Raw genomic sequence first — 16,903 nt, 5'->3', positions numbered from 1 at the left:
TAAATTTGATGAACTATTCAACCTCCTCATGGGAGCATGAGGTAGCGCTGATACAGTCATCGATGTAGCGGAGGAACAGGTGGGGGTGGTGCCGGTGTAACTGTGGAAGATGGACCGTTCCATGTACCTGACAAAGAGTCAGGCATAGCTGGGTCCCAGGTTGGTGCCCATGGCTACCCCTTTGGTTTGGAGAAAGTAGGAGGATTGGAAGGAGAATTTGTTGAGGGTGAGGACCAGTTCAGTCAGGCGGATGAGCGTGTCAGTGGAAGGGTACTGGTGGGGATGGCGTGAGAGGAAGAAACGGAGGGCTTGGAGACCTTTGTCGTGGTGGATCGATGTGTGCAAGGACTGGATGTCCATGGTAAAGATGAGACATTGGTGACTGGGGAAATGAAAAGCTTGGAGGAGTTGATGGGCATGGGTGGTGTCACGAATATAGGTGGGGAGTTCCTGGACTAAGGGTGACAGGACAGTGTCGAGGTAGGAAGAGATGAGTTCAGTGGGACAGACACACGTTGAGACAATGGGTCAACTGGGGCAGTCAGGCTTGTGAATCTTAAGAAGGAGGTAGAATCGAGCAGTGCGGGTTCACGGACAATGAGGTTGGAGGCTGTGGATGGGAGATCCCCAGAGGTGATGAGGTTGTGGATGGTCTGGGAGATGACGGTTTGGTGATGGGAGGTGAGGTCATGATCAAGGGGGCAGTAGGAGGAGGTGTCTGTGAGTTGGCGCCTGGCTTCAGCAGTGTAGAGGTCAGTGCGCCAGACTACTACTGCACCCACTCATCTGCAGGTTTGATGTTGAGGTTGGGTTTGGAAAGGAGAGAGTGGAGGGCTGTGTGTTGTGAGGGCGAGAGGTTGGAGTGGGTGAGGCAGTTGGACAGGTTGAGGCAGTTGAAGTCACAGCGGCAGATTGAAATGAAGAGGACAAAGGAGGGTAGCAGGCCGGCACGAGGTGTCCAGGTGGATGGGGTGTGTTGGAGGTGGGAGAAGGGGTCCTCGGTGGGTCGGTGGGTGTCTTGGTTAAAACAGTAGGCACGGAGGTGGAGGCGGCAGAAGAAATGTTCAAAGTCGCACTGTGTGTCAAACTCATTCATCTGAGACTGTAGAGGAATAAAGGTGAGGCAGTTACTGAGGACTAAATGTTGTCCTCAGTGAGGGGGAGGTCTGGGGGAATGGTGAAGACACGGCAGGGGTGAGTGCTAGGACCTGAAATGGGACTAGAATTTGAGGTGGAGGTGGAGGCGGAGACAGTTACTTGAGTCAGGAATAAAATCACCAAAGGAAGTGACGCTCATACAGGGGGCAGAAATAGTGCTTATGGTTGTGTAAACAGGGGCGGAAGTGACATCACGGACGGCAAGGGCACCATTACTGTTAGTAACACAGAATATGGTTTGCAGTTCCACTCGATCTTATTAACAAAATATTCCAACACTATTTGGGCACTTTTCTAAATTCCCACAGTATTTACTCTCTTAGATGGATACAGCGAGATAGAAAAGATATTACCCTCAACCATCCATGTGTTTGAATTGGGCCTTTGGAATCTCCTTGCCCCTGAACTTCTAGACTGTTATGTTGCCTTTGGCCAATGGGGTCATTAGCTGGGTTCAATTCATCCAATGTGGTCCCCAAAACACCTGTCACTGTTGTTTCAAACTGCCGCCGTGACTTCAACTGCCTCAACCTGTCCAACTGCCTCACCCACTCCAACCTCTTGCCCTCACAACGCGCAGCCTTCCACTATCTCCTTTCCAAACCCAACCTCAACAGCAAACCTGCAGATGAGGGGGTGCAGCTGGCCAGAATGTCTGATCGGGCAGGTTGTAGCTGGTTCCCCTTGAAGTTTTATAACCTCTTTGATTTTAGCTTCCACTATTATCTGTTGGCAATAGCTGCTGGTTCTGTTTAATTTTGTTTGGCAAATGCTTGATCACGTCTGATTTTTCCAGCTGTGAGTCAATTTCAAATGTCTAATTATTGGCCCCATGGTCGCTTGACCATGCCTTCATCGCACAGGTCCAGCTCCAGCAGATGACAATGTTCAGTAATGATGGCCCAAGACATCCCTAGCCCGGACTTGAGTTTTCTTTGTGTTTCCAAGAATCATCTAAATTAGAGTCATAGAGTCACAGAGATGTACAGCACAGAAACAGACCTTCATCAATACTGACCAGACATTCTAACCTAATCTAGTCCCATTTGCCAGCACTTGGCCCATATCCCTATAAACCCTTCCTATTCATATACCCATCCAGATGCCTTTTAAATGTTGTAATTGTACCATCCTCTACCACTGGCAGCTCATTCTATACACACACCAACCACTGCGTGAAAACGTTGCCCCTTAGGTCCCTTTTATATCTTTCCCCTCTCACATTTAAACCTATGCCCTCCAGTTCTGGACTCCCCCACCCCAGGGAAAAGATCTTGTCTATTCACCGTATCCATGCCCCTCATGATTTTATAAACCTCTATAAGGTCACCCCTCAGCCTCCGATGCTCCAGGAAAAACATCCCCAGCCTATTGACAGTGAGGTCTATGGATGTAGGGTCTAGTCATTCTCCTCTGCCTCATTGAGAGGATTGTCACCGCCTGCTTCTCCATCTGGAAGCTGTGCAGCAGAAATTGAAGGTTTCTGTTCTGGCTGGGCCTTTTGTTATATTTGCAATTGCTCTATCTCTTTATACTCTCTTCACCTGAAACAAGGTCACAAGTCTCCATGAATTTCAGTGTCTATACCAAATCTGAGAGCTGGCTATCTATGGAGAATGTCAACCATTTCCCGAATGGTACTCCTGAGGCCTCACATCAATTACAACGATGTTACATGCTGTGCCCTGTCACAGTGTATCAGCGAGGCTTTGCAAGGAGGCCAACACCATGGTTCAATATGGAGCTCTAAGTTATGTAACTTTATCCAGATGCACGTGACAGAATCAAAGTGCTCGTGCCACATTAGAGGAGTTAAACTCTGGCACAAACCCAACATGACAGCACCTCCTGTACAATAAAAAAAACTCTTGAACATTACAGACCATGCCCAGTATACTTAGTGTGTGAATGTGAGGCATAAAATGTGATGCAGAAGTTATGAATTATTTAGTTATTATCTCTCACATTTTACATTGCAATCAGTAGCATGATGGCTCAGTGGTTAGCACTGCTGCCTCACAGCACCAGGGTCCCAGGTTTGATTCCCGCCTCGGGCAACTGTCTGTGTGGAGTTTGCACATTCTCCCCGTGTCTGTGTGGGTTTCCTCCCACAGTCCAAAGACCTGCAGACCAGGTGAATTGGCCATGCTAAATTGCCCATTGTGTTAGGTGCATTAGTCAGAGGGAAATGGGTCTGGGTGGGTTACTCTTTGGAGGGTTGGTGTGGACTAGTCGGGCCGAAGGACCCTGTTTCCACACTGAAGGGAATCTAATCTAATACAGTAACATACAAGGAAAAGCTTCAACCTGTTGGCACAATTCAGTGCCATTTTGAATAGTTTAATAATAGGATAAAAGATACAATTGAAAGAGAGTCCTGAGTCTTGAGCCAGCTCACCACGACACATGCGCTGCCACCCCTTCATTACCAGCTCACTGCCGCCTGCACCGACCCACCAACATGGAAGTCACCACTCTTTAGATGCCATCTCTTTACTGCTCAGCCCATCTCCCCAATGCCATCTCTGATGTTGAAGCCACACTGTAACCAAGAGTCCATGGCTCCGCTGCCACCTCGATGACATCAGGAGTCCCAGCTCCAGGTATACCATGCTTCTGCTGCTACAGCCACTGCCTCGCCTACACCAGGAGTCCCTGCTCTGAGCCTACTGCAACCAGGAGTCCCTGGCTCGGGTACCAGACCAGGCCACGGCTACTATCTCGACAAGAGTTCCGCTCCGGCTGCCCTCTTCCAAGATGTCACCTTTCCAGCACCGTCATCTTGAATAGTCTGCTGCAACCCCCTCCAATCGCTGGAGGACATTTGCTGCTGCTGCCACTGCTGTAGCTGTCCCTGAATGCCGAGATGCATCCCTGCTGCCATGGCCACCACCACCTCCAGTTGCCATGAGCTGCCCCTGACTACCAGGAGAAGCTGCCATTCCAAGCATGGCCCGCTGTAGTTGCCAAGCTGATTTCATCAACTAACCTGCTGCACAAGACTCCAAAGAAAAGAAAAACAAAACAAAACAAAATGAAAGAAAAAGAGCAGAACCAAAAAGAAGGGAAAAAAAAGGAAACAAAAAATGTGGGAGCAGATGTGTCCCGGGCAAGAACCCTGTTATTCCACCTCCATCTTGAATCAATCATGAATAGCAAACCAAAGTGAAACTTTCAAGTTTGAATATGGTTAGATTTGTTTATTTGTCATGATAATGACGCAGTTAGTCCAAATATGTTTGATAATGATGCAGACTCATGCATACAGTGCATAAATTCAAATTTCGAAATAATGCAAAACATAAAACCAGCAACAAATAAGGGGAGCCACACACTTCAAGATAACATGGACAGACTTGTTAAATGTGCACAGTAGCCACATGAAATTTAACGTGCAGAAGTATGAAATGATTCATTTTGGTAAGAAGAATGAGGAGAGGTAATAGAAACCAGCAGGACAATTGTAAAGCAGATGTAGATTGAGTGTATTTGCACCAAAGTTTCCAAATGCTCAAAAGACACAGAGAAAGGAGTTAAGACAATATATAGGATCCTTGGCTTTATTAACAGAAGAATAGGGCATCAAAGTGAAGTAGTTATGTTGAACTTTGAAAAATCACTGCTTAGATTGCAGCTGAAGTATTGCCTGCAAATTAGGCTCCCACACTTTAGAAGGAATGTCATCAAGGTCCTTCGTGAAGGTGAGGAGAGCTTAGCTAAAATGGCACCACAGGTAAGGGAAGCGATGTGGAGAAACAAAAAAATTAGCACCTGTTCTTGGAGCGGAAAATATTAAAAGGCAGAGGGCACATAACAAAGACAGGTTGAAGATGATTGATTGAAAAGAAAATGAGGACACCTTTTATTTTTTGGCCAATTTGCTGGGATGTAAGATGCACAGCAGTAAGGATGGTAGATTGAATAGCAACTTTCAATGGGGAGTTTGATATAAATCCTTGAAGGGGAAAAATTTATAAGGAAATGAGGAAACGGCAGACGAGTGGAGCTAAACAGGTATATCGGCCAATGGGTTAACAGAGGTGGGATAGGTGAATGGCTTTCTTCATTCGGTGCTTCAATAAAATGTTATCTAGAATTAGAGAGAGATAAAGTTAATAATGGAAGGCTAGAAGGTTATCATGATAGTGGTAAAAATTGGGTATCAAGTTTTGATTTATTCATCTGTAAGAACTTTTTAAACCACCTATTCTTGGTTTTCTGTTTTGTACCAGACATTCTCTCCTTTATCAACTTTACACCCATGTTTGATGTTTTTGATGTTACAATCTATTTTTTCTTTTCAGGGCTCATCAGTAATAAAATTCCTTTTTCCATAGCTCAGGAAATTGACTCCTAAACATTGCTTAGTACTGCATTTCACGTAATGCGAGGTGCTGCATTGTGGGAAAGCAAATCTTAGCAGGACTTATACACTTAACGGTAAGGTCCCAGGGAGTGTTGCTGAACAAAGAGACCTTGGAGTGCAGGTTCATAGCTCCTTGAAAGTGGAGTTGCAGGTAGTTAGGATAGTGAAGAAGGTGTTTGGTATGCTTTCCTTTATTGGTCAGAGTATTGAGTACAGGAGTTGGGAGGTCATGTTGCAGCTGTACAGGATATTGGTTAGGCCACTGTTGGAATATTGCGTGCAATTCTGGTCTCCTTTCTATCGGAAAGATGTTGTGAAACTTGAAAGGGTTCAGAAAAGATTTGCAAGGATGTTGCCAGAGTTGGAGCATTTAAGCTATAGGGAGAAGCTGAACAGGCTGGGGCTGTTTTCCCTGGAGTGTCGGAGAATGAGGGATGACCTTATAGAGGTTTACAAAATTATGAAGGGCATGGATAGGGTAAAAAGACAAAGTCTTTTCCCTGGGGTCGGGGAGTCCAGAACTAGAGGGCATAGGGTTAGGGTGAGAGGGGAAAGATATAAAAGAGACCTGAGGGGCAACTTTTTCACACAGAGGGTAGTACGTGTATGGAATGAGGTGCCAGAGGAAGTGGTGGAGGCTAGTACAATTGCAACATTTAAAAGGCATTTGGATGGGTATATGAAGAGGAAGGGTTTGGAGGGATATGGGCCGGATGCTGGCAAGTGGGACTAGATTGGGTTGAGATACCTGGTCGGCATGGACGGGTTGGATCGAAGGGTCTGTTTCCATGCTGTATATCTCTATGACTATGACTCTATGATTGCATTTTAGGTAGAATTTAAACTCTTTTTTGCAAGCAGCCAACGGGGTAAAAAGAATGGAGACAATTCATTCATCCTCACCTGTTTGTGAAAAAGTGAAATAGATGAATTTCAACACAGCTAGAAAATAGATATTGGGCCTTTTAGTGTGGTAATCTGTCAGACCTATCACCACACAGCTCTTCTTATCATGAGAAGTGGAGATAGGAATGTGAGGTTTGTTTATGTGCAAGATGAGTCCTAAGTACTCCAACAGATCAGCGATAATAAGTTTGAAGAACAAGCTTATTGAGAGAGGAGTTTTGATTGTTTTCTACCTGTTTTTGATTTTGGTCAATGTTTATTGAATCACACAGCTAGGATACGGTGAGCAAAACATTTCCCTGGAAGTACTATTGTAATGCAAAGAAAAAATCTAATGGTTGTGTTTTAGTCTGAGTTTCTTTAATTTTATATATTTTATTACATTCTCAGTATTAACTGGTCATTCCTATCTATGCAGCAATTCTGCATTTTTACAGAATCAACCTTGAAATGATCAGTAGAAAGCAAATTATTTCCAAACAACAAAAATGATTTGCAAACAACAATGCTGTATGAGAGGATATACATATAGTTCACTTTATGAGCAAAACTTTGCAAATCGCAAAATATTTAAGAACTACAATTATGTATGAATGAAAAATAGTAGACACTATGTTCAATCTAATTTTATAACCCACTAGAATTGTTAAAATGAGATCCCAAATGTTGTGAGGATGGGTAAAGTATTTGTGGTTTGGAAGACAAGTTGTTAGAATTTGATGTTTGTAAAATGATCGGGGGTGGAGGGGGGGTGGCGGGGGGCAGGAAGAGTGGGTGGTCCCTTTAAAAGATGATTTGTTTTTCTGTGCTTAGAGATTTAAAAATGGGTGTCTGTGGGCAGCATCTTGCCAGTTGCAGGTGCTCAAATTGGAACATTTTTTAGCAAAAGGCTATACTTTTAGCCGGCAAATCAGCATTTACACCAAAGCAACATATTTTTAAATTTAGCCAATTAATTTAAACCAGGCACTTGGAGACTAAGGACCAATTAAATTTAAATCTGATGGTTTTGAAAACCTAGAACTAATCCAATTGTAAAGGAATTAATAGGTCATCAAGGGTATAAAGAAGAGGGCATTGGAAAGTTGGCAGAGAGCAAACTGCCATTTGAAGAGATCGGCTCTCTCAGCTCTCAGAGTAACCATCACCTGACTCAAGGTACAGCAGCTCTCTTAGCTAATAATCCTGACACCAGAATTCAGTGGACAAAGACATTCCTGATGCAAGAATTTGAAGGAGGAGGCTTTCCTAAAAGAAGATCAGTGGGGAGGGTGTGGAACAGTCCGGAAGGAGTATTAGATTAGATTTGATTACAGATTAGATTAGATTAGATTTGATTAGATTAGATTAGATTTGATTACAGTGTGGAAACAGGCCCTTCGGCCCAACAAGTCCACACCGACCCGCCGAAGCGAAACCCACCCATACCCCTACATTTACCCCTTACCTAACACTACAGGCAATTTAGTATGGCCAATTCACCTGACCCTGCACATCTTTGGATGGTGGGAGGAAACCGGAGCACCCGGAGGAAACCCACGCAGACACGGGGAGAACATGCAAACTCCACACAGTCAGTCGCCTGAGGCGGGAAAATGAACCCGGGTCTCTGACGCTGTGAGGCAGCAGTGCTAACCACTGTGCCACCGTGCCGCCCACAAGTATCTTGGCTGTAAGTTTGAAATACCAAAATTTCTTATTGTATTTTATACAAATTGGCCTTATATTTATTGGAATAGCATACCATTACAATTTTGTTTTATTTGGGAATCATTAGTAGATAGAGGGGAATTGTTCAGTTTATTAGTGATTCTGTTAATTTGTTCACTGTTGGAGTTAAATAAATAAATTGTTACTTACTATTATAGAATGAGTGAAAGGATTTCATTTCACTTACCCACTCCTTTATACCAGATTGGGGGGGTTGGGAAGTAGGTTGTACCACTTTTCAGACTTCTTTAACAGATTATGAGACAAAGCGAGCCTCTCCAGGTCTTTCAGTTTTAGTTATCAGAGAGAGGTTGACCTCTACTTCATAACACATATTAATTTCTTGCCTGGTACCTTCCTTATTTTTAATTTGAGCCCCTTGGCACTTTTTCAAATAAGCGTGTTCAAGTCTATGAGTCACAGGTATGTAGTTTGTGCCACAATAACCAGATAAAATTGCTCCTAGCTTTCTCCAAATGTGTGTTTTTTATTCACTTGTGGAACATGGGCTAAGCCAGCGGTTATTGTTCATCTCTAGATGCCCTTGAGAAGGTGACAATGAGTTGACTTCTTGAACTGCTACACTCCGTGTGCTATAAGTAGACCCACAGTGCCCTGAGGAAGGGAATTCCAGGAATTAGTTCCCCCAGAAACCAATCCCCACGGGCATTGGTTTCTAGAGGGCCCAGACATTTATCCTTGTCAGAGACAGGTGCATTCCCCTTGGATTGAGCTCCCACAGGGCTGAAAGTGATAGGTAGGGTGGAGGTAGGAGATTTGGCACCTCTAGAATATCCTGAGACTGGGGGCGTGCATGTGGTTTTTCCCTCGTGATGGGGGATGGAGGTGTACAGGGACTGGATGTCCATGGTGAAGATAAGGCGTTGGGGACTGGGAAAGCGAAAATCATGGAGGAGGTGGAGGGCATGGGTGGTGTCCCGAACGTAGGTGGTGAGTTCTTGGACTAAGGTAGACAGGACCAAAGCCCTCCACTCCTTCCTTTCCCGCCGTACCAACCAGTATCCTTGCACTGACACCCTCCTTCGACTGACTGAACTGGTCCTTACTCTGAACAACTTCTCTTTCCAATCCTCCCACTTCCTCCAAAGCAAAGGAGCAGCCATGGGCACCCGCATGGGCCCCAGCTATGCCTGCCTCTTCATAGGATATGTGGAACAGTCCATCTTCCGCAGCTACACTGGCACCACCCCCCACCTTTTCCTCCGCTACATCGATGACTGTATCGGCGCTGCCTCGTGCTCCCATGAGGAGGTTGAACAGTTCATCCACTTTACCAACACCTTCCACCCCGACCTCAAATTTACCTGGATCGTCTCAGACTCCTCCCTCCCCTTCCTCGACCTCTCTATTTCTATCTCAGGTGACCAAATCAACACGGACATTTATATAAACCGACCGACTCCCACAGCTACCTAGACTACACCTCCTTCCACCCTGTCCCCTGTAAAAATGCCATCCCATATTCCCAATTCCTTTGTCTCCGCCGCATCTGCTCCCAGGAGGATCAGTTCCAATACTGAACAAACCAGATGGCTTCCTTCTTCAAAGACCGCAATTTCCCCCCAGACGTGATCGACGATGCTCTCCACCACATCTCCTTCACTTCCCACTCCTCCGCCCTTGAGCTCCACCCCTCCAATCAGCACCAGGACAGAACCCCACTGGTCCTCACGTACCACCCCACCAACCTCCATATACATTGTATCATCCGTCGTCATTTCTGCCACCTCCAAACAGACCCCACCACCAGGGATATATTTCCCTCCCCTCCCCAATCAGTGTTCCGAAAAGACCATTCCCTCTGTGACTCCCTCGTCAGGTCCATACCCCCCACCAACCCAACCTCCACTCCCGGCACCTTCCCCTGCAACCGCAAGAAATGCAAAACTTGCGCCCACACCTCCCCCCTCCCCCAAGAGATTCTTCTATATCCACCACAAATTCACCTGCACCTCCACACACACCATTTACTGCATCCGCTGCACCCGATGTGGCCTCCTCTATATTGGGGAGACAGGCCGCCTACTTGCGGAACGTTTCAGAGAACACCTCTGGGACACCCGGACCAACCAACCCAACCACCCCGTTGCTCAACACTTCAACTCCCCCTCCCACTCCACCAAGGACATGCAGGTCCTTGGACTCCTCCATCGCCAGGCCATAGCAACACGACAGCTGGTGGAAGAGAGCTTCATCTTCCGCCTAGGAACCCTCCAACCACAAGGGATGAACTCAGATTTCTCCGTTTCCTCATTTCCCATCCCCCCACCTTGTCTCAGTCCCAACCCTTGAACTCAGCACCACCTTCCTAACCTGAAATCTTCTTCCTGACCTCTCCACCCCCACCCCCACTCCGGCCTATCACCCGCACCTTATCACCCTCACCTTAACGTCCTTCCACCTATCACATTTCCAACGCCCCTTCCCCAAGTCCCTCCTCCCTACCTTTTATCTTAGCCTGCTTGGCACACTTTCCTTATTCCTGAAGAAGGGCTCATGCCCGAAACATCGATTCTCCTGCTCCTTGGATGCTGCCTGACCTGCTGCGCTTTTCCAGTAACACATTTTCAGCTCCCCACTCACCCTTACAAACCTGCCGACTGCTCCTGTGTTTGTTGTGTATGAATGAATGACTGACACCATAGGGTCTTTTCTTGGACCTAAGTAGGTTCATTGTTGCCAGAAATCTTCTGAGTCCAGCAACATGGGGCATTTCTTCCTCAGCCAACTGCAGAGACATGCCAGCAATGTGTACTCAAGAAGAGGCTCTCAATTCTAATCCAGCTAACTTCCCTACTGAGGTTTAAGGGTTGGAGGAGGCAACTTTGCCAATATATCCACTGAGACATGTATGTTGCCTTCCTAAGAGATAAAGAAAGGAATGTATGGATTTAGACACTGTTAATATCACTAGTGCCTGTAGGAGACACAAAAGAGAATGTGTTGCAAACAAGGGGTAGTAGTTGTGGCAAAGTAAGAATGTAGGTAATGGAAGCGTAGCAATGGAATTGGTTGCCAGGACATGGAGGTTTTGACTTCTCCACAGGACCAGTTGTTTCTTCATCATGGGTAAGGTGCCGAATGTCAAGTAGCCTGCTGCCCGCCCTGGTTCCTTTAGTCATTTAATGGGCAGGCTTCCCCTGGAATGTGAGAAATGAAGAGATTAAGAGAGATTGAAGTGGGTGGCACAATGGTTAATGCAGATGTGCATGAAAGATATCTTGTGTGATTGAGCAGGTAGCTTGGAGCCCCTGCAGAGTTAGTAGAGAAGGATGTTGTGTCAGGTAAGAATGAGTGAGGAAAGATGTTGCTTGCAATGTGAGAGTGGTAGACCATAGGCTGTGATGAAAGATGGGTACAATAGCAGATACAGTGAGGGTGAGATAGCAGAGAGGTGTTCGCAAATACTCTTGTTAAATTGAGAATATCACTGATCTTTTTTACACTCCTGGACATTCCTCTGATTAGTTGAGACTGCACCAACCTGGGCAGCAATCTTGGCAGGGTCTGGTGTTGTGGCTTCCTCTGCCAGTCCTGGGGAGGATGAGGATGGCTGTCCTCATACCATCCTATCCACCAGAACTTCCAAGTTCCTGGGCACCAATTGACCCTTATGTGTTATCTCCAGGACAATTCAGGGTGGCACAATGGCTCAGTGGTTAGCATTGCTTCCTCACAGCACCAGGGACCCAGGTTCAATTCCAGCCCTGGGGGACTGTTTATGTGGAGTATGAAGATGTCTACATGGGTTTCCTCCCACAGTCCAGCGATGTGCAGGTTAGGTGGTTTGACCATACTAGATTTTGCATAGTGTCTAGGGATTCATAGGTTAGGTGGATTAAGCCACGGGAAATACAGGGGTGGGTCTGGGTGGGATGGTCTTTGGAGACTCAATGGGCCGAATGGCCTGCTTCCACACTGTAGGGACTCATTAGGGCTGTACAGGACAAATCTGGACTAACGCATCTGTTGGTGCACAACAACTTTTTAAAGATGCTGGTAGGGATCCCGGAAGGCCCTGGAAGCAGCAAATAAGAGAATAATTTGAATGGAGTGCTATAGGTGTGACACATGGTTAATGAGATGAGTTTGTGACAACTCTGCATGAAAACTCACTAGGTGTCATGGAAAGAAACACTCCATGAAACTTAACAAAAATGGCACTTTGCTTATTTCTAGTAAGATTCAGCCCATTGAGATTAATATGCTGCCCTTGCACCTCTGGTGCCCAATGTTCAAATCCATGCAACTGGAACTTTAATTAAATCAAAAGGGTTGGTGGGTGAAAAAAATCACAGATGTGTTAAGTTGTGAACTTGAGAGGAAATTAAATCCCATTGATCGACATACCTCAGCTGCTCATTCCCTTACCTGGCTGAACCATTGAAAAATCTTTCAGGGCTTATTACATTTACAGATCAAATATTAAATGTGGAAAAATTATAAAGGTTAAGAGAGCTGCAAGTCTGTTTTAAAGTTTTGAAATAGACCTGTGATGCAGTATTGATGAACTAGTCAAGCATCTGCCATATCATCCTATTGATCTGTGACTGCCTTGTTACATACCGAAACCTATGTTACCTCAGGTCCAGTTGCATGGGGAAATAAATAATTGTTAAAATGTGCACTCGGAGCAATCAAATAGACGTGCATTGTCATTTCTAGAAGAGTTACCACCAGTTCTATTAGTTTTCCTACAGCAATTTCAAGGCACCCTTCACAATAAAAAAAACCTTTTTTGTTAACCTTGAGGACTGGAAAATCATTAAATGGATATTTAAAATTAGAAACATAAATATCACTTCCAGTAGGTTATGACATTCATCATGCTATCACTATTTCTAAGAAAATCTGAATGGCCTGAAGTAAATTTATACTTGTGTTTCATTGTGTTTAATAAATATAATGGAACTATCATTATTTCACTTCACAGTTAGAAATGTCAAAGGCCTTGATAATAAAGAACCAATAATAAAAGTGCTTGTAACCTTCGAATGCAAATGACGGCTAAAAGTACCTACATGAACAGAATATCAATTACAGAAGAGGACAATCAGATTTTCTATTTGTTAATTTGTTATCTTAAGAGTAAGAAGAACATAGCACAACTTGGGAACAAGATAAGACCATTCAACCCCCAAGTGTGACATTTTAATATCTCATATACAGTTTGCAGTACTATAGACTCATTCAACAGATTCAGTCTTCTGTGATATGAGAATAATTACCATTGAAGCTTAAAATTGTCAGAACTTTTCTCTGATTTTCATAGGAACATAGTGAAACACCAAGATATCAATGTGACATCATAACATATACTTCTTATATCTTGACAGCAATATTTCATTTCTGCACATTCAAAGGTCCTAGTAACACAGCAACATAAACGTTTTTTTTTCAAAACTAACTTTTACAAATTTCAATAACTTCCCTAACCAAATTTTCATTCATTCCTAGATTTGAAAAGTTTAATCAACAACATGTTGAAGGCTTCTGAAAATCAACTCCTTCAAATATCTGCTACTTTGGAAATAAAAGCCTTCTCACATTAATTGAAGATTGTAAATTAATGATTCATAAAGATTAAATATATTTCCCTAATTATCACTTAAGTATTTTCTAAAATAAGCTGCTTCTTCCCTATTATCCAATGCCACATTACAAGTTTAAATTTTGTACAATTTTGTAAGTGACAGTTTGTGTTGCCATTGGAACACATATTCCTAATCAAAACAGCACATACAATTAATGGACAAAATTAATTTTCAAATTATTGCAGCTGTAGTCAAGAAAAATATCATGTGAATTTATAATCAATAATTAAAATACTGATCATTTGGAAGCTTTGGATTTTATAGAACATTCCACCTTGGATATGGCCAAAGTACATTATTGTCCCTTCTTAGCTGAGCTGAAAATGTGTTGCTGGAAAAGCGCAGCAGGTCAGACAGCATCCAAGGAACAGGAGAATCGACGTTTCTTCAGGGCTTCGTCGATCCTCCTGTTCCTTGGATGCTGCCTGACCTGCTGCGCTTTTCCAGCAACACATTTTCAGCTCTGATCTCCAGCATCTGCAGCCCTCACTTTCTCCTTCTTAGCTGAGCCAAGGAGTTTGTGGTTAGATTTTTACCTGAGGTGCTGCTGCTCTGGTATTGATAGTGTTCCTATAATGATGTTACAAAGGATAATGATTTCAACAACTTCTTTAAGAATAGATGAGTAGTCATGGGCCACATCTGAAGGATAATTAAAAATAATGCTCATAAATAAAAATGTGACATGTGAATCATGTGTTAAAATTACTTTAAGGGAACAGTGTTTTACATGGAGGTATTTTCTAACAGAGTGTTTATCACTATATTTATTTTCATGCTGATTTTAGCATTCTTCCATAATCATGCACCTTCTTGAATTTGGCAGCTCACTGTATGATGCATATCTCAGGGTCAGCTTTCTCTCCCACTTCCTGGCATAAAATATGTCTGTCTCTCACAGATTTTTACAAAATATTTCCTTCACTGACACCGCCTACTCCTCAGGAGGCTATTCGGAGTTTGAGAGCCACCAAGCTAGAGAATTCCAGTATCCTGTACTAAGAATAAAGGAAGGACACTGGTATTCCTGTTTTTCCAAGTTAATAGTATTCCCATGAATTACTTGCATTCACCTGCTCATTGGCACTTAGATACGTCCCACATTAGTGTAGTCTACTTGTGGTGTGGGCAGGTGACCCTTGGCGTCAGGATTGTTACAGAAACATTGAAATTCTGGATGTAGTTTTGCTCGCCAAGCTGGAAGGTTCATTTCCAGACGTTTCATCACCCTACTAGGTAACATCTTCAATGAGCCTCCAGGCAAAGCACTGCTGATGATTCCTGCTTTCTATTCATATGTTTGAGTTTCTTTGGGTTGGTGATGTCATTTTGTGTGGTGATATCATTTCCCGTGGTGATGTCATTTCTTGTTCTTTTTCTCAGGGGGTGGTAGGTGGGATCTAATTCAATATGTTTGTTGATAGAGTTCCGGTTGGAGTACCATGCTTCTAGGAATTCTCTTGCACATCTCTGTTTGGCTTGTCCTAAAATGAATGTGTTGTCCCAGTCGAAGTGGTGTCCTTCCTTATCTGTATGTAAGGATATTAGTAAGAGAGGTTCATGTCATTTTGTGGCTAGTTGATGTTCATGAAACTGCAGAATTGGAACAGACCATATTTATGCAGTTAGTCCTTGAACAACCAACCTCATATCAAATCTAGACAGGAACTGCATGGCTGGGTGCTCATGACCACGCTGTTTCAGAACAAACCATTGCTGACACCTCCAGAGAACCTGTTTTGTTAGAAGAATGCTACACAAATTTGCTGACACTTAGGTCTCCTTTTCTTCTTGTTTAGTGTTGATAAGAGTATTCAATAAAATTGTGTTGGATCTTCTCCATATCTTGTCCTCTTTGTCTACTTCACCCGTGTAATGTACTTGAGTTAAAAAGGTTATTGCAAACTGGCCAAGGTTAGTCAGGGTATATTTACTCACTTATTACTTTCCAACAGAACTTCCACTCATTACATGTGAACCAAGAGAAATTTAATGGCCTACTGGCCATGGTGATTGCAAAGGTTGCTCTCGCTGTGAAACCGCACAGACTCAACTTCAGTCCGAATTTTTTTTTCTGGAGCCAGATAAAACAGGCGTAGGTCTCTGCTTCATTGGGTTCCCAAGTTTGGAACTTTGTGAACTTTCCCCATTCCAGCATTTTGATCAACAATTTATTCAAGTGTTAGAAGCTATGCTCTGGGGCAAATGAATCCAATGTTAGGAGATGGCATTGAGGAATCTGCCTCTTCACATTCATTTCAACAAGGAGTTTTTTTTTTGTTGATGACCACTAGTAACCCCATAACCCAGGCTAAAGCCCTGGAGACACGTATGCATCAATTTTTATTTTGAATACCATTGGTTTAATATTGATGAATTGCAAAAAAGGAAACATAATCCTTGGCAAGATTTTGTCTTGATTCAGTCAGAAATGATTTTTGAATGCAATTATTTGGAAGCATTTTTCAAGTTTCTCAGAGGCGTAGGCTACTTGTCTGCCTTTTAGGGAAATGTGTTATACCTGAGAATGGGATATACTTAGCAAGGAACAAAAATTAATCTCAATCAAATATCGCCAATAGCACCAATAAGAAAAGAAATACATCCTTGTTAACATTTAGTAGTTATATTTGTAATTTAAAATATTCAAAAGTTTCGCTGTTTGTAATAGCAATCCATCAAAGTAAAAATGCATTTAATGCCCTTTCGGCATTACAGAAAAAATTAAGTATAAATGAATAGGATTTTTAAATTATTACTTGTGGCATGTAAGTTTGTTAAGGCCTTTGTAACTGCTTTCTGCTAGACTGTAGAACTCCTTTCTGTTCCCTCCCTCCTCCCCGACCCCATCTCAGTTTGCTTCTACAAGGTATGATTTTAAAATGCACACTCCATTTTATCTAGATACTTTAATAACTTCGAAGTTACCTTTTTTCATACATTAGTATAAAGGTTGATCAGTATAATGAGTGATGTCATATAGGCTTCCCAAATGATTAGCAAATGGCAGCATAATCTTAGAGTATTAAATGATGAAAGGTGTGCATTTTAATTGTGTTGCATGCCACAGCATTTTGCAGGAATGTCACCAAACAAAATTTGACACTGGGTCATTTGAGGAAACAGTAAGATCATAAGATGTAGGAGC

Source organism: Chiloscyllium plagiosum, unplaced genomic scaffold (genome assembly GCF_037043375.1).
Source record: "Chiloscyllium plagiosum isolate Xiang-an unplaced genomic scaffold, Cpla_swu_hap1 HiC_scaffold_16, whole genome shotgun sequence".
NCBI classification, from domain to species: Eukaryota; Metazoa; Chordata; class Chondrichthyes; order Orectolobiformes; family Hemiscylliidae; genus Chiloscyllium; species Chiloscyllium plagiosum.
Note: the sequence above shows the minus strand (reverse complement) of the source record.